We start from the raw sequence: 15,757 nt of genomic DNA, 5'->3' as shown, positions 1-15,757 counted from the left end.
AATATTTCAATAGTCAAGCGAAACATAGCCATAAAGGTACAATGGCGGAGAGGTCATTTTATGGGATAATGAACAGTTTCTTTTGGCACTGACGGCAAATTGATAATCATATAAAACGTATATCATATTCAATAATATTTCCTAAAACGAATAATTTTAAGCAATGTTACTAATAATCCCGTAACGGTTTCATTTCAACAAAGCTTAATGGGTAAAATGTGATGCCTTTATTGTTTTATTCCTAATTGATGAAATATTAGAATAGATATGCTCTTGCAGATTTTACTTACAAATTATGGGTTTGTAAGTTTCTGTTACAGTATTCTTATTAAGCAGTTGTTCTATTTCATGTGAACATTCAGCAATTTTTCGAGATGTGTTGGTATATTTAATATTATAGAAGTGTAAATAACAACAAAAATTAAGTTAGAAAATCTGAATTTGGGCTACCAAGCGACACATGAGGAATGTTAAGTCTGAAGTGATTGGTCGTTTTCCAGTTACTTGTTCAGCTTTTTAATAGAATTAACAATAAATCAATTGCAAAAAATATACGTTGTTATTCGTTTTTATGTCTGGGCCATTGGGGAATATGGAGAATTTTAAGGAACTACTTAACGATAAGGAATGCTCATGAAACTGGATCCAGGCATGCTTATGATCATCAGGGTTTGCCAAAATGGGTCATATGACGACGCGTGTGTGAAGTTGACCAGCATAAGACTAAGTGACTATGAGGACAGAATTAAATATAAAAAGGAACACGTACTATCGTGTGTTTGTATGAATATCGTTTATAAAGAAGGTTATTTAATAAAACAACAAACATAATATTGATAGTAATGGCCACGGTGTTTATTTTGCCATTTAATATTGGGCGTCAATAACGGCCCACAACAAGCAAAGGGCGTCAATAACGGCCCACACAATTCAAAGGGGCGTCAATAACGGCCCACACAATTCAAGGGCGTCAATAACGGCCCACGCAATTCAAGGGCGTCAATAACGGCCCACACAATTCAAGGGGCGTCAACAACGGCCCACACAATTCAAGGGGTGTCAATAACGGCCCACGCATCAATCAAAGGGCGTCAATAACTGCCCAACTGGTATCACTACCAGTAGAAAACAAGTACAATAACAATTTAAATTGACTGAAAATTCAAGACATTTGATGATCAAGGAGAATCCAATGATCATCCAAAATATGCCAATTTAACTTGTGATATATGATTTTAATTATTCCTTGGGCTGATGTTAGCGAAGTCTTGCCACAAGGCTCATGAAAATGAATTCATTTACATGAGCCTCCGCCACATTATAGGAATATTATGGGGGAACGAAGCTAACATTTCAAACCACCCTAGCCGAAATTAAACTAAATATATAATTTTTACTGCATCATAACTACTTAAACTGGTTACAAAAATTGTGGGAATTACCGGTCGCCCCAAAACAGCATTCGCGCGATTGCCCCTTATATACAATTGAGCAATATATCATTGCCTAAGCTATTTAGATGTACATTGTCTGTGTCTAAAAATACAACACAATTTGCCTGAATATCATTGTATTTAATATATCCACCCCCCAGTTCTAACACTTGTTTTGCAATGTCCCTATTGACTCTAATTCTGGCCCGATTGGCAGTAGACACATTCTCCGAACCGCGCCAACTTAACCGGGGCAACATCTGTGACCATACTAGGACTGTACGGGGAAGGAGGCTAGCTAGGTACCTGAAGTCCATACAGATTTGTTCCCTTTAAACTGTAGGACCCCACCTCAATAAGGTCATTGGCTCCACAATGTAATGTTAGCATAGATGGTTCCCCCCTAGCATTCAACATATCCTGCACATTGGTAATCACAGAATCCCACCTCATTCCACTCTGTCCTCTCCACCATATATAACAACTCTGCCGTTGTAATCCAAGATGGCGACCCCCTGGCCTAGTCGCTGCATGAAAGGAGGCTCGCTTAATAATGGACGAGCCCACTATGTAGATAGAGTGACTGTGATTTCCTGAAAACGTAAGGCTAAAATTAGCCCATGTAACAAATAGCCTAATTTTTTGAACGATCAGAGCAAGGGGATGCCAGTGCTCTAGAATACAATTCATTATATTTCGAAAGGTGTGATAGATTAGGTCTTTACAAAGAGGCAGAAAAAAAACCTAAATCAAGACTAAGCAATATAGCTTAGAATTCTAGTTCTAACATAACTTTCTCTGGAATTCTGATATACCGCCTAAAGGTGTCTGAACTCCAGCGCCCCAGCAACTGAATCTCCCTGTCAGATAAGCCCCTGATTGCTGCTTCAGTGGCAGCTCCTATTCTAAATGAATGTGTCTTATATCGATTGCTATCAAAGCCTTAGAAAAGCAAGGTGTTTTTTTTAAACTGATGCATACTGGTACCTAGTCAAAGGAGAAAGATCAAAATGACAGAAGAGGGGGCCAGGGTTCCTATGCCTTACTATTATGTACTGTTCAAGACCTTTAACTGGACAGAATGTTCCTTCTAAACGAGGAATACATACGGTATACCCTTTACCTTCTTGATCAGTTTTTGAAAAACGGAGAGCAACTTCGAGAATATTCTCTATCTTAATATCCTGCAAAGATACCACCCTCTGAATCATGCTCGTTTTCGTGACAGTTAGGTCGCCTACTCGGAAAAAACCAAAGATGCTAGTAAAAATTCTGCAGAAAACAATTTTGACTCGTATGTAGAACTGCACACCAAAGGCAAAGCCTTTAAGATCCTAGCCAGTATATCAGCAGTAATAGGGGCCCTCATATTACTTACTTTCCTTTGTCTCCTCATACCAGCTAACATTTTCTTCACGAGAAAATTAGACAAGTAATCCTCACAAAGAAAGCCAGAAGACTTAACATGAAAATTAACACCTGCTAAATAAGTATTGACTGTTGCAGGAGACAAACCTTTATCAGCCATGTACAGCACAAAATTCAATATCTGGCTCAAAGGAGGGGGCCAGACCCTTGTTAGGCCACTGTGGACAACAAAAGTATTGAACATGTTTAAACCAGAAGCCAATATCAAATTGTCAAACTGTTTTTTATATTACTCCAAAATGCCTGGGGATGACTGTTGCATGCTAATCGGCCGCAGGAGCCAATTCCCTGAATCTGGACCACTGAAAACGTGACAAAGCATCAGCAATTGAATTGTCTTTACCTCTTACATGCCTAGCTCTGATCTGAATATTACTTCTAATGCAATGTAAAACTAATGGACAAATCAGTGCCATCACATGATCTGAACGAGAAGTTGAATTATTAAGTATCTCCACCAAAGCTTCGTTATCACAATGTAGTAATATTTTTTTGTTACTGAGTTCTCTCTGCCAAGTAAAGAGGGCCATTCCAATAGGAATCAATTCTAAAAAGGCAATGTCTTTCAGCACAGGCGAGTTATGCCAACTGCTGGGCCACTTGAAGACAAACCAATGTTTTTCGAACACAGCGCCACAACCTAATTCAACATTATCTACACTATCAGTGAACAGCTCTAAGTCGGAGTTAGCAATCCAGTTCTGATCAAAGAAATGAAAGGTACCATTGAAACTCTGAAAGAACTCTAACCAAACTCTGATATCTTCTTTTGTTCCTTTTGACAAACGAATAAAATGATTAGGTCTAGAAGCACCAGATAACAACCCATACAATCTCCTAGAAAAGGCTCTGGCACCTGGCATAGCTTTAACGCAGAAGGCTAGTTTACCTAATAAACTCTGAAGGTCTTTTAACTGAATTTTATTTTGTTGAACCAAGTCTGCTAAAATCAGAGTTAATTCCTGAACCTTGTCTTGTGGTACTCTAACTATTTCTTCAATGGTGTCAATTTCTAATCCTAGAAAAACTAAACAAGTGACTGGACCCTCAGTCTTTTCTTCTGCGACAAGTACACCTAATTCCTGACAAATATTATCAAAACTGTCCATGGCCTGTTTACAAGCAATGTCATCAGACTTACCCCCAAATAGGAAGTCATCGAGAAAGTGTTCGATTGAATTGCTGTTACATTGACTACGTACTAGCCACTCCAAAAATGTTGAGAACTTTTCAAAGGCAGCACAAGAGATGCTACACCCCATGGGTAAACACTTGTCAACATAATAATCTTCACCCACCCGCGATTATACCCAATAAGTCAAAATCACCTGAAAAAATTGGCAGCAAACGAAAGGCTGATTTGATATCTTTTTTTCCTAGCAAGGCACCCTTACCAAGCTTTTGAACCATTGACAATGCTTGATCAAATGTAGTGTAGTGTACTGAAGTAAGGGATTCGTCTATAAAATCATTGACGCTCTCATGCTCTGGATATTACAAATTCTGAATCAGCCTCCAACCCCCTGTTTTTTTAGGAACTAAACCCACTGGTGAGACTCTAAGATTAGAAATTGGCTTAGTTTTAAATGGACCAATCATCCTACCAGCTTCCACTTCATGCTGTAACTTAGTAACAAGGATATCAGGATTTTGTAATGCAGACCGCAAGTTTTTTTATTCCTTTGGATAACGAGGGCCTGTAAAATGAAGCTTAAAACTACGATGGCCCGTTTGAGCCTGTCAGATTACAACTACCTGATTAAATAAGTTGTACATTAAATTTTATAAATTGACAAAGTGTACATGACCATTTACTCTTAAGTAGTTGTACATTTATAAATTGGCAAAGTGTACATGACCATTTACGGTGGGCAGGGCAAGGTATCGGCGTGAGTTATTGGGTGAATGGGGAATGTTAGATTCCAATCTTGACCTTTGCTTCAGCTTTCATTAATATTGCAGCGATAACGTGACAAACAATTAAGCGCAGACCACATCCCCTCGTTGTTTTCCGTATACAGACAATTATATTTGCTGAAGTCATGTTTTCAAGACAACATCTAAGTTGCATTTGTATGTTTATAGATAAAATTTGAATACCACATTCTATATAACTGACTGCATTTACAGGGAATTTCGAACTGATGATAGCCTGCGTTTTATTGTTTGTCACGTTATCGCTGCAATATGAATCAAGGCTGAACCAAAGGTCAAGACTGGAATCTAAAATCCCCATTCACCAGTCTCTCAATAACTCACGCCGATACCTTGCCCTGCCCACCGTAAATGGTCATGCACACTTTGTCAATTTATAAATGTACAACGTCTAAAGAGTAAATGGTCATGTACACTTTGTCAATTTATAAATGTACAACTTATTCAATAACGTAGTTGTAATTTGACAGGCTCAAACGGGCCATCGTATAAAACCACTATCGAAACCTTCCTTCAATACCTGTGCTACAGTTTTGTTTGGGTATAGGTCTAAATAACGATTAAAAGCCATTTTGTTGATTGGGGTTTTTCCCAGATCCCATATCTTTGTTGTAATGGTATCTACTGTAGGATGCTGATTGGGGACGAAAATTAGCCTGAGGTGGATTAGACCCCCGAATATTGTTTGCCCCACTAAATTGAGCAGGCATTTTAATATTATTCATCCCAACTTGACCTTTGAACCCCTGGCCTTGACCTCGAAAACAAGAAATCTTTGAATGAGACCCACCACATTGCATGCATTTATGAGCATAACTACAATTTGATCTTTGACATAATCCCTTATAGTTAAATTCATAGCAGCAGCCTCTAGCCATGTTACTTCTGATTTGATTGGAATTGTCACCAGCCTTTGACATGCCAGATGACAAGCAAGTTAACCATAATTCCCCATCAACTACTCCCCAGGACCTATCGGGCTGGCGAGCTTGACGAAGCCTGAATTGCTCATCATATGTTTTCCATTCCACACCTTGAATGATTTAGCTGCCAATCTAATAATTGACATATACTTAAGCAGTTCCTGCCCCCTATCATGCCTCTGTGTAAAAATTGCACTAAATATTATGAAAAAGTCTGTCCAAGCTTTTATAGTATCTATTCTGTTTTTGTCCCTTTCTGCTTTAGAACTAGTGCACCGTCAACTATACTTAGCGATTGTGAATTTATTACTTCCTGATTAGTTTCAAGAAACAAAGCCAAATTCAAATATTCCGAGCTCCAGATTCGAGTTCTGGTTGCCTGGGATACATGGGCTCCCACGGTGTCCCCAACACTAATCAATGGGGAAGGAAAATCAGTACCTGAAATCGAGAAATGAAGTGGTATACTCGACAACAAATGGGTACCGGAAGCTGATGCTTGTTCATCCTGGACTCCGCCTTGGGAACGGTCATGCTCCTGTAGCTCCGGAATGGCAGACACCTCATGATCACTCTCCTGCAGCTGACTGGTACCACGCCCCCTGGGACCTGAACCCCTTCGAGCAGCCCTGGCATAAGGACTATTAGCCTTCCTTCTCTTGGATGGAGGCATGTTGGGCAACTAGCTCAAATGTAATAGGTCCTATAAATTAGAACAAGATCAAACCAAAATTAATGAATATTAAATTGTAATTAAATTATAAACTGTAATTATTTTGTAGACAGAATCTTCAAACCTGGTATAATTCATCATCAGCAATTTGGACACAAAAACAGTCCACAAAGAATTCCTAGCCAAGTTAAGTAGTTCGAACTCAAAATTGTTAAATATTGACAAATTATAAATAAATAAACATTAACAAGAATTTCGACTAATTATTTGATACAGATGTTAAATACGTTCACTAAAAGAATTAAACATTTAAATCTAAACCTAGTTCCAATCAATTTCCTAACGATTTTTGTAACTTTTAATAACACGAAAACAACCTCAACCTGCACGAGTGCAAATATCAGCCGAAATCAATAGATAGATCTAAACCGACGACGCTCGCCGTTTGACAACTCGGACCGAGCGGGACGCACTGACCTGCTTCAAATAAATAAGAAAAAATAAAAAACCCGATATTTTAACATTTGATGAGTCTAATTATTTTCCATTGACGTAACAAGGATTCAGTAGAACTATACAAACGTGTAAATAACGCTGCTACAGCTAACGGCGTTGTAGATTGAAGAACGCCAACAATCTTTACACGTGAGAATAGATTCGAGATTTTTAAGAACGGGATTAACAGCGCCCTGAGCACGCTAAATTGAGCACGCATTGCGTCGAAACCACACAATGGACTTCGGATGCACGTCGATTATACAACAAATATGTATAGTTTTTTCTTTAACACTTTTTCGTTTAACACCGTAACAAAAAAGACCGGAAAGGTCACTTCCGGTAAGCTGCAAAAGGTCGATGGGGCTGTATGTTTTGAAGGGGGGGGACAACTCGTATATATCAATTTAACTAAATTTATGAAATAAACAAATTTGAAAAACCTGAAATTGTTCCTTAAATAACCCAAGTTATTCTGTAGTAATAACTTGTATTAATTTAATCAAACAAAATTAATTCCTGATTGATATAAATCTCCTGTCTCTTTAGGTGACGTATATTTTCTGATATGCCTGATTTTTTTCGACCGAAAGAAAATAAAAGAAAAATTGAAATTTCCCAGTTTTCAAGAAGGAATTCGACACATTCTGTCAGGGCCATGTTAGTAATCGGTGTAAATGTAGTTTATTATAAACAAATGGAGGGGTTCTTTATTAGATTTTCATAGAAGCTTGTTTGACATGCTTCAGTAGGATAGCACTCTAAATAGGCAAGGGTTCCTCTCTATTACTTGTCGACACCTCAGTCTCCGAAAACACGCACCATGCACTTCACTCACGCAACAAATCACATACAATGGAGGTCGTCCTAAAATGACCCTGGTTGTCAAAAGGACGTTAATTTAATCAAACGAATTAAAGTGAACAGTCGGGCAAGGATGGCTAAAGTCGGTAAAAATGGTGTGAATGTATCCAGTATAATTTCTTATGAAATGAAAAAATAAAATCTCTCTTCAAAATCTGTCTGCGTGCGAAGAAATTAATTTAAAGTATGAAAATTCTAAAACGTCCTCCCGGCTCACTATGTCCGTGGTTACATTTCCACGCAGCCTCGCTTTCAATGCTTTCAATTTTTCTTTACTTTAATGGCCAGAACTGGGAAACTAAGCAGAACTTGACCGTCGTATTAATATGTGAGAACTTTTGGAAGGCCAATGAAGGCATTAAGACTGGTTTTCTTTGCCCGACTATTCACTTTAACAGCCCTCCACAAGTAACTCTGCCTTTAGGTGATGGCCGTGTACGAACATATCCGTAAATTTCCAACTATCGTTTAGCATTTTCGACGCACGTCTATATCCCCAATTCCGTAGGAAATTAACGACGCAATGTGGGCTAGGTTTCTGTTATGTTTTTTTCTTCTGAAAATCTTCTATTTCAGGAAATAAGTATCAAATAACAACCCTGAATGGCTATAAATTTATCCTCCACATTTGACGAGTTCCCAGATATATGAATCTGTGTTTTGCATTATCGTATTACATTTTAAAAATAATTTAGATACTGGTACATTTCCTCACCTGGAAGTGTTGTTTTTGATATCCTGAATGACTTTTCCTTGATAAATACCTTACGCTTTACACGTTTTTGACATTTTCATTCATAGCCATCTATAGTATCAGGAAGTTGTCACAAATGTGACGATTATCAAAAGATAGTTCAAATTATTCCATATTTGAATTGTTTGGTTCGTGCGTGCGTGCGTGCGTGCGTGCGTGCGTGCGTGCGTGCGTGCGTGCGTGCGTGCGTGCGTGCGTGCGTGCGTGCGTGCGTGCGTGCGTGCGTGCGTGCGTGCGTGCGTGCGTGCGTGCGTGCGTGCGTGCGTGCGTGCGTACTTAAATAAAACAAAACAATGCTGGACATATACACAATACATTGTATACGTCATTTTTAATCTTTTTGAAAACGAACTCTTAAACACTCGACGTGTTATCATAAAAAACACCAGAAACATATTCGATAGTTTTATTTCTATTATCACTACGAATAATTTGACAGAGCGAGATATGTAGATATGGGACAAAAAAAATCTCATCAAAATTATCACATCAACAAAGATGTATTCTGTATATGCATTATACAGAATCATATGCCCATACGGGTAGGTATTGATTGTAACTTCATATGTTTGGAAGCGTGACGTCATTCATTTCGGAGAAAGCGACGTGAATGGCGCTCAGAAAATAATAACGTCACAATCAATACCTACTCGCAATGGAACAAAATCTTTAATATGCAATTACGGAATAAACATAGCAATTGTTATGATATACCAATATGTTAGGAAGTAATTACTCAGAACATAGTCAAAACCATAAAACAGTATGTTCATCATTATATGATAACTACAACACTATGAAATCTACAATGTTTACTGTTCGAAGAATATTCCGTTGACTCACTAGATTCTTCGTTCTAAAATGTCCATTCCATTGGTAAAAATAGAACCAGAGCATAATTACATAAATGAAATCGAATTAGTCGTGCCAGTTATAGGAACAAATTCTGCTTTAATACAACGTTTTGTCATTTATGATTTAGTGCAAATCTTTGCTAACAATTCATAACTTGTATTTTCTCAGAGAGTACTACTCAAGAACGTTTTGTCTTTAAAATACGAACAAATTTTATATTGAATCTTTAAGGAATAGATTTTTATTTTGTTGAGGTTATGAGAGTATATGTGTCAATTATTTAACCACGGCGAAGCCGGGTTACATAAAATTTACACGGGCTCCATTATCATTATACCCTCAAAACCTTAACAAAATAAAAATATATTCCTGATATTTACAGTTTTTCACGCAAATTAGTGTTATTTATTCTGGCGATAGTTGCATATTTTTATAAAAATAACCATATTTTTTCTCTCCTATCATCGTCAACGAATTTGATTAAACAGCTGATTACAATCGAATCATTCATATGTTTCCACCAAAAGGGCTATTTACAATAAACGGCATACGTACAGTGTATACTCATAAGTATACGGATACGAATTTGAAGGGGAGCAATTATTATCTTTTATGAAATTTTCAATAATTGGAGTAATGATATCGTAATTTATTTTGGTTGGATTTGTACGGGTATTTCCGATATTGACCACGTGATACGATTCGGGAGGTTCCATGCGGATATCATCGATGTCGGTTACGTGATGCAACTCGGTTTTCCGATATAGCCCGAAAGTTTGAAACATGGCGTTGACTGTGGCGGTTCTTCCAAAACGTGTGATATTTCATTTGACATTTACCGCTATGTCAATAGTAAATTTGTTCTTTCATGGATCTGAACCAGGTTGATGCGACAATGCGCCAAGCGAAGAGCAACGATGCACAATGCGACAATACGCCAATACGTCATGAGACAAAGCGCCATATGATAAACACACTTTCGAATTGCGCTTTGTCGCTAGTTGCAACCCTGCCATGCAACAGTGCGACGATGCGCTGTGCGACATTCTGACAATAGGTCATGCAACAATGCAATGAGTGAAGAGTGACAGTGCAACAATTCACCATGCGGTAACGCATTATCAAACTGTCGTGTATTTTGCTTGCACTATTGTCCCACTGGTGTTTGGTGATTGTCGCACTGTTGATCTGATTTGAGTGGGTGTAACGTACAGTCACGTCATCGTTTCCGGATACGAGTAATTTCCACAATTGTCGCGCTTAGTTTGACGCAATGTTGTTGTATCGCTCCTCGCATGGCACATTGCAGCACTGTTGTTGTATCGCTCCTCGCATGACGCATTATCCACTGTTGCATGTCGGGGTCGCGAATGGCGACAAAGTGCCATGCGACAGTGCGCAATTCGAAGAGCGATAATGCGTTATTCGACGGTGGGTTTGTCGCATGGCTCATTGTTGCTCTTCGCTACACGCACTGTCGCGCTGTCGCTCTTCGCTTGGCACACTGTCGCATGGCAGGTTTATCAAGTGACATGACCGAAATCAACCTCACCAATTACTAGTGTACATACATGTACACGTTGACCCAGGTACACATTCGTGCCATATAATGATAGTGCATTCTAGTTCAAGCAGGTAGCTATCTTGTGAAGATACTAGATTGAATAATACAGATATTCACAAGCAATCATATCCAACCAAAATGAATTACGATATTATTAGTCTAATTTTAAATCTAGAATAAAAATACAAATAATGATTGTTCCACTTCATATATGTATCGGTATACTTATGCGTTTACGTATACCGTTTATTGTAAATAGCCCTAAAAGTGGGGTCATGACACAACGTTGCTACGCCAGCGACTATTCCCGTAAAAATATAATCTCCGCACGTGTTGAACTATCATTAGACACTGATTATGATAATACCAGAAAGCAGGTCGAAGTCAGTGGAAGCTGTAAATATTACATTCTAAAATATTACAAGGTGTCAAGTTTTTAGGATGTATCTCAATAAAGATTTGCATTCAATTTAGAACGACAATTTTTTTAAAGCAAATTTGTTTCTTTTAATGGTACCACTAACTCGATTTCATTTATATAATAATGTTCTCATGTGGCTGTTCTGAGTCAGATTTGTTACGTATGACAACTGTTCAACAGAAAAAAAGGAAAGAAGGGGAAAACAGAGATAATGTAATGGTGAGTGTCAAGGTCCCTTTAGGGACTTTTGTTATTGTGTTTTTCATCATTTTCAGTTTATTTTTCAGGTTCGAGTCAGTTAACCTACTGTAAGTATCAATGCTACTAATTTTAACTTCATATGGATTCAAATGTTTGATTTTTATTTTTTTTTAAATGGTAAATTCAATGATTGAAATTACATTATAGTTTTATTTACTTATCAACGATTCTCTATGCACCGTCATTATCCATATTATGACGTCATGTCACAACGAAGAGTTCATGTTATACAGTGAGAAGCTTGATTCTATCAGACGACATCAAAATGACACAAAGTACTACACACCAATCATTGCAAACACAAAAATACACGCACTTAATTAAAACATTGTTTCAGTAATTATCTGAAACTTTATGTGCATAATTGAAATTACAAACGGTGGCATCAACACCATATATAATAGGGGACAGTATGTACAATTAAATGTAGAATAAAATGAAACTTGATACTAGGGGGCCGACTATTTTCATTATATACATGGAGCTATGACTGGTAACAAATTATAGACAGCTCATAATAGTATTATCAAAAGTAAGCCTTCAATATGATAATATTTCAAAATACTAAGTTTTTTAGTTGAAAAATGCCCCATCGCAGACAAATGGTATTTTTTCACTATCAAAAACGGGAGCAGAAGATTTAGTATTTTTCCTCTGTTACAAAAGTTACTTACTTTCCATCATTACTACCATTGAAAATTTACCATTCATCAATTTGAAGAAATACAGCAATTAGTCCAATAATCCAGCTAAAACCCATCAATGACGAAATTTTCAGCAAAATAACATTTAATGATTTGTAAAAACAAGTGTTGCTGGTTGTTGCGGTCGTAAGTATATAATACACAATTGCGAAAAACAACATGATATTTCCGCATTGCAAAATTAATATAGGAATGACGAATGCTATCATCAAAACACTAACATTTGAAATGAAACATATTTGTCCTCCATACCAGTTTGTTGTTGGTGATAAAAGCCAATTGAATAATTTGGTAATTAAAACAACAGCTTTATTTAAAACCATTCCAATCAAAATATATTTACCTGTTTCAGAGTTCCGTTTTGATCTACTCATGATTGTTAAGCTTCTCATTTCAGATTGAAGGCGGAAAGGGCAAAGAAACATAAGAATAAATGTACCAATCCATACAAAATGATGTAATACCCCGACCCATTCAAACATGTGTACTGGTAAAGTGATATGAGACAGTAGTAAGAAGGCAATTTGGGCAAATAGTAGATAAAGCTTTAGATGAAACAAAAGTTCAGACTTGCCCTGTCGTAGAAATGGAATAAAACAGTACCGGAACAGTGAGTAGATCAGCGATATAATAGATAGACTTGTACAGACTATATTAGTGACGTATCTAATATAAACCAGGCTTTAAGCATTGTTATTGACGTTTTGGTATTTTGATTGGAATGTTTCTACATAAATGAAATAGTTTCCAGAGACTTGTAAAATACCTTCTGGGTCCAATATAGTTCCATTTAAAACGAAAAATTGGTGATATGATGGCGAATTACCTAAGTAGGTATCTTCTGATTGGTTCGAATGATTTGCGTCCTTGTATATTTTAACGGCTGTACAAGGTAGTGCAGTATCGTATGCATCTAAAACGTATAACGGACTTTTATTTGATTTATTGCACACGCAAAAAGATTTGCCAACATCATCTAAATGTTTTATATAAACTCCATTCGACAAATTTTGTTGATGACTTAAAAACGCGTTTTTAATACTTGTTTTTATAGAATCAACAGTTGCCGTAATGTTTTCCCTTTCATGTAATATGAGTCGGAGTGTCATTATAGTACACGGTAACATAGAGGCCATATAGAATCCCGATACTATCTTATTCATCGCGAGGAATCAGCGGAAAAGGCTAGGATGAGGTGGAATTAAAACTTGGTTTAGTTTGTCAGCAACTATTTCATAAACTATACCAAATAGTTCACTGTAGTAATCAGTCAGAACGTCAGTTATTTCAAACAACAAATCTAATAAGATGCAATTGTTTTTGTATTTCACAAGAGCACGCGTACCATCAGTGGGTTCCTTGTCATTAGGGCTGTGCAGCGTCTGGCATCCAATCTAAAATATAAACATATAATGTAAAATATACTAACCCGTAATCATTCTAATTGAACCAAGAGCCCAAGGGGCCCGAATCGCCAACCTACTTTCTGATAATCATAGTGCATACTTAAAGGGACAATTCAGCCTAAGAGAACATTAAAATTTGTACATATATCGGAAAAACCAAGTTCTAATGGAAATTAGATCAGCCGGTTTTAGTGTGATATGCCAGAAAACCCCATGGTGGTGAAATGGGTATGAAACGTTCAAACTCGCTCGCTGTCCGCCATTACACGTTGTGGTCGAACATCTTGTATGCCGAACCCTGTCCCTTGCAAGAAGAGCAATGTCACTTTTGTATGGAACTGCTCAAATCGCTCTGACAGTAGTACTAGTGTGTTTACCTTACTAGGTGAATTGTCTTGCCTAAAGAAATCACTTTATCACTTCCTCAGTGGTTATGAAGTTCATTTGTTTGACGTGCGTGACTTTGACTATGGTATGGGTACAGCGTACATATTGTACCTGATTAATCGTATTGGTGAACGACTTGTAATTACAAAGGTATCATTTAAAATACTTAACAATGACGTGGAATATGCCAATATTTTAGGTTATATATTTCATAAGAAATGAAGAACAATACATTTATGCCATATTTTGCTTCTTGGTTATGTAAAAGAATTAGTCTGAGTGAATTGTCCCTTTAAGACATAAAAATTCAATTAGTATTTCTATGTCTGACTCAGTTAATATCGATATTAAGTCTCTAAGCCTCTTTGTTCTTGATGAGAAGTTGACGAAAAGATTTTAACTTATTTGATTTCCGTGATCTTGAATGAATTTCAAGTTTATTCGTATGAACAAACTTGGTAGCCCTTCATCTAAGCATGTCACAGGTCAAGTATCAGGTCTCTAGGCCTCTTGGTTATTGAAAAGTAGACATTTAAAGAGTTTAGCCTATTACTCCAGTGACTTTGATCGATCTCTGTCATTCAATTTCACAAACTGCATACACCTTTATCCTAGCATTTCCTAAGCCTTACTTCAGATCTCTAGGCTTCTTGTTTATTAACAAGATGTCATTACAGAATTTGAGTTTATTTGACCTATTTCCTTGCATGAATGCTATTGTAATTGATTTGAAGAGTCTCCGTAGCCCTTCGCACCCAAAATCAGTTCCTTTGGTTTCTTGGCTATTAAGGAGAAATCGTTTGAAGATTTTAGCCTATTTTACCCCAATGATCTTGAATGAATGCCAATGTCATCAATTTGAGCAAGCTTGGTAGCCCTTCTTCGCAGCATGTCAAAGGCTCTATAACAGGTCTCCAGACCTCTTGGTTATTAAGAAGAAGTCGTTTACAGATTTTAGCTTATTTGACTCCTGTGACCTTGAATGAAGGTCAAGGTCATTCATTAGAACAAGCATGTTAGTCCTTCATCCCATCATGTTATAAGACAAATATCGGGTCTCTATGATCTATGTTAAACAAGATAGGCAATATCAGGCTATGAACTCCAATCTGGTCAAGCGTATGGATATTTAATGTTTCCGCCGCGTCACCGACAATGTATACAATGTATACTTACGCCTATAGATAACGGTCAAATAATTTCAAAAGTGGTTTTAAAGTTGTGCGGTCTTTGAAATACAATAGTATTATCGCGTTGACAAAATAGGAAGCATTGAAAAAAATATCATCGCATATAGTTTTCATTTGTTCGCTTGTTTCAGACCGTTTTGTGTTGATCTATATTCAGAAGCTGATGCTATGGGTGTTCCGTTTATTGGACTTGGTGACGTCAACACTAGCGCAAGCGGAAAATTCAAAAGGTATACGTGTATATTTTTGATTTTGAATGATCATAATGGAAATATAAGTAATAAACTGTTACCAGATTGGACATACAGTTGCTATGAATCCAATCCGTCCGTAAGATAACGGGCTCCATTCTATTTATCTTCCTTCCGGATGGGCTTTATATCAACTGCATGTCCAATCTGGTAACAGTTCATTGCTTATATAAACCCTAAGAATATTGAGACTAATTCTGAAATGTATTTTGA

General features: G+C 37.1%; 1 pseudogene; it reads right to left on the bottom strand.

The window, feature by feature from the left end:
* Positions 1–1,014: 1,014 nt before the first annotated feature.
* On the bottom strand, positions 1,015–6,392 carry LOC138319509 (uncharacterized; annotated as a pseudogene).
* Between the last annotated feature and the right edge of the window lie 9,365 nt (positions 6,393–15,757).

This window comes from Argopecten irradians, chromosome 3, assembly GCF_041381155.1.
Source record: "Argopecten irradians isolate NY chromosome 3, Ai_NY, whole genome shotgun sequence".
Lineage (NCBI taxonomy): Eukaryota > Metazoa > Mollusca > Bivalvia > Pectinida > Pectinidae > Argopecten > Argopecten irradians.
This window is presented reverse-complemented; position numbering and strand designations above follow the sequence as displayed.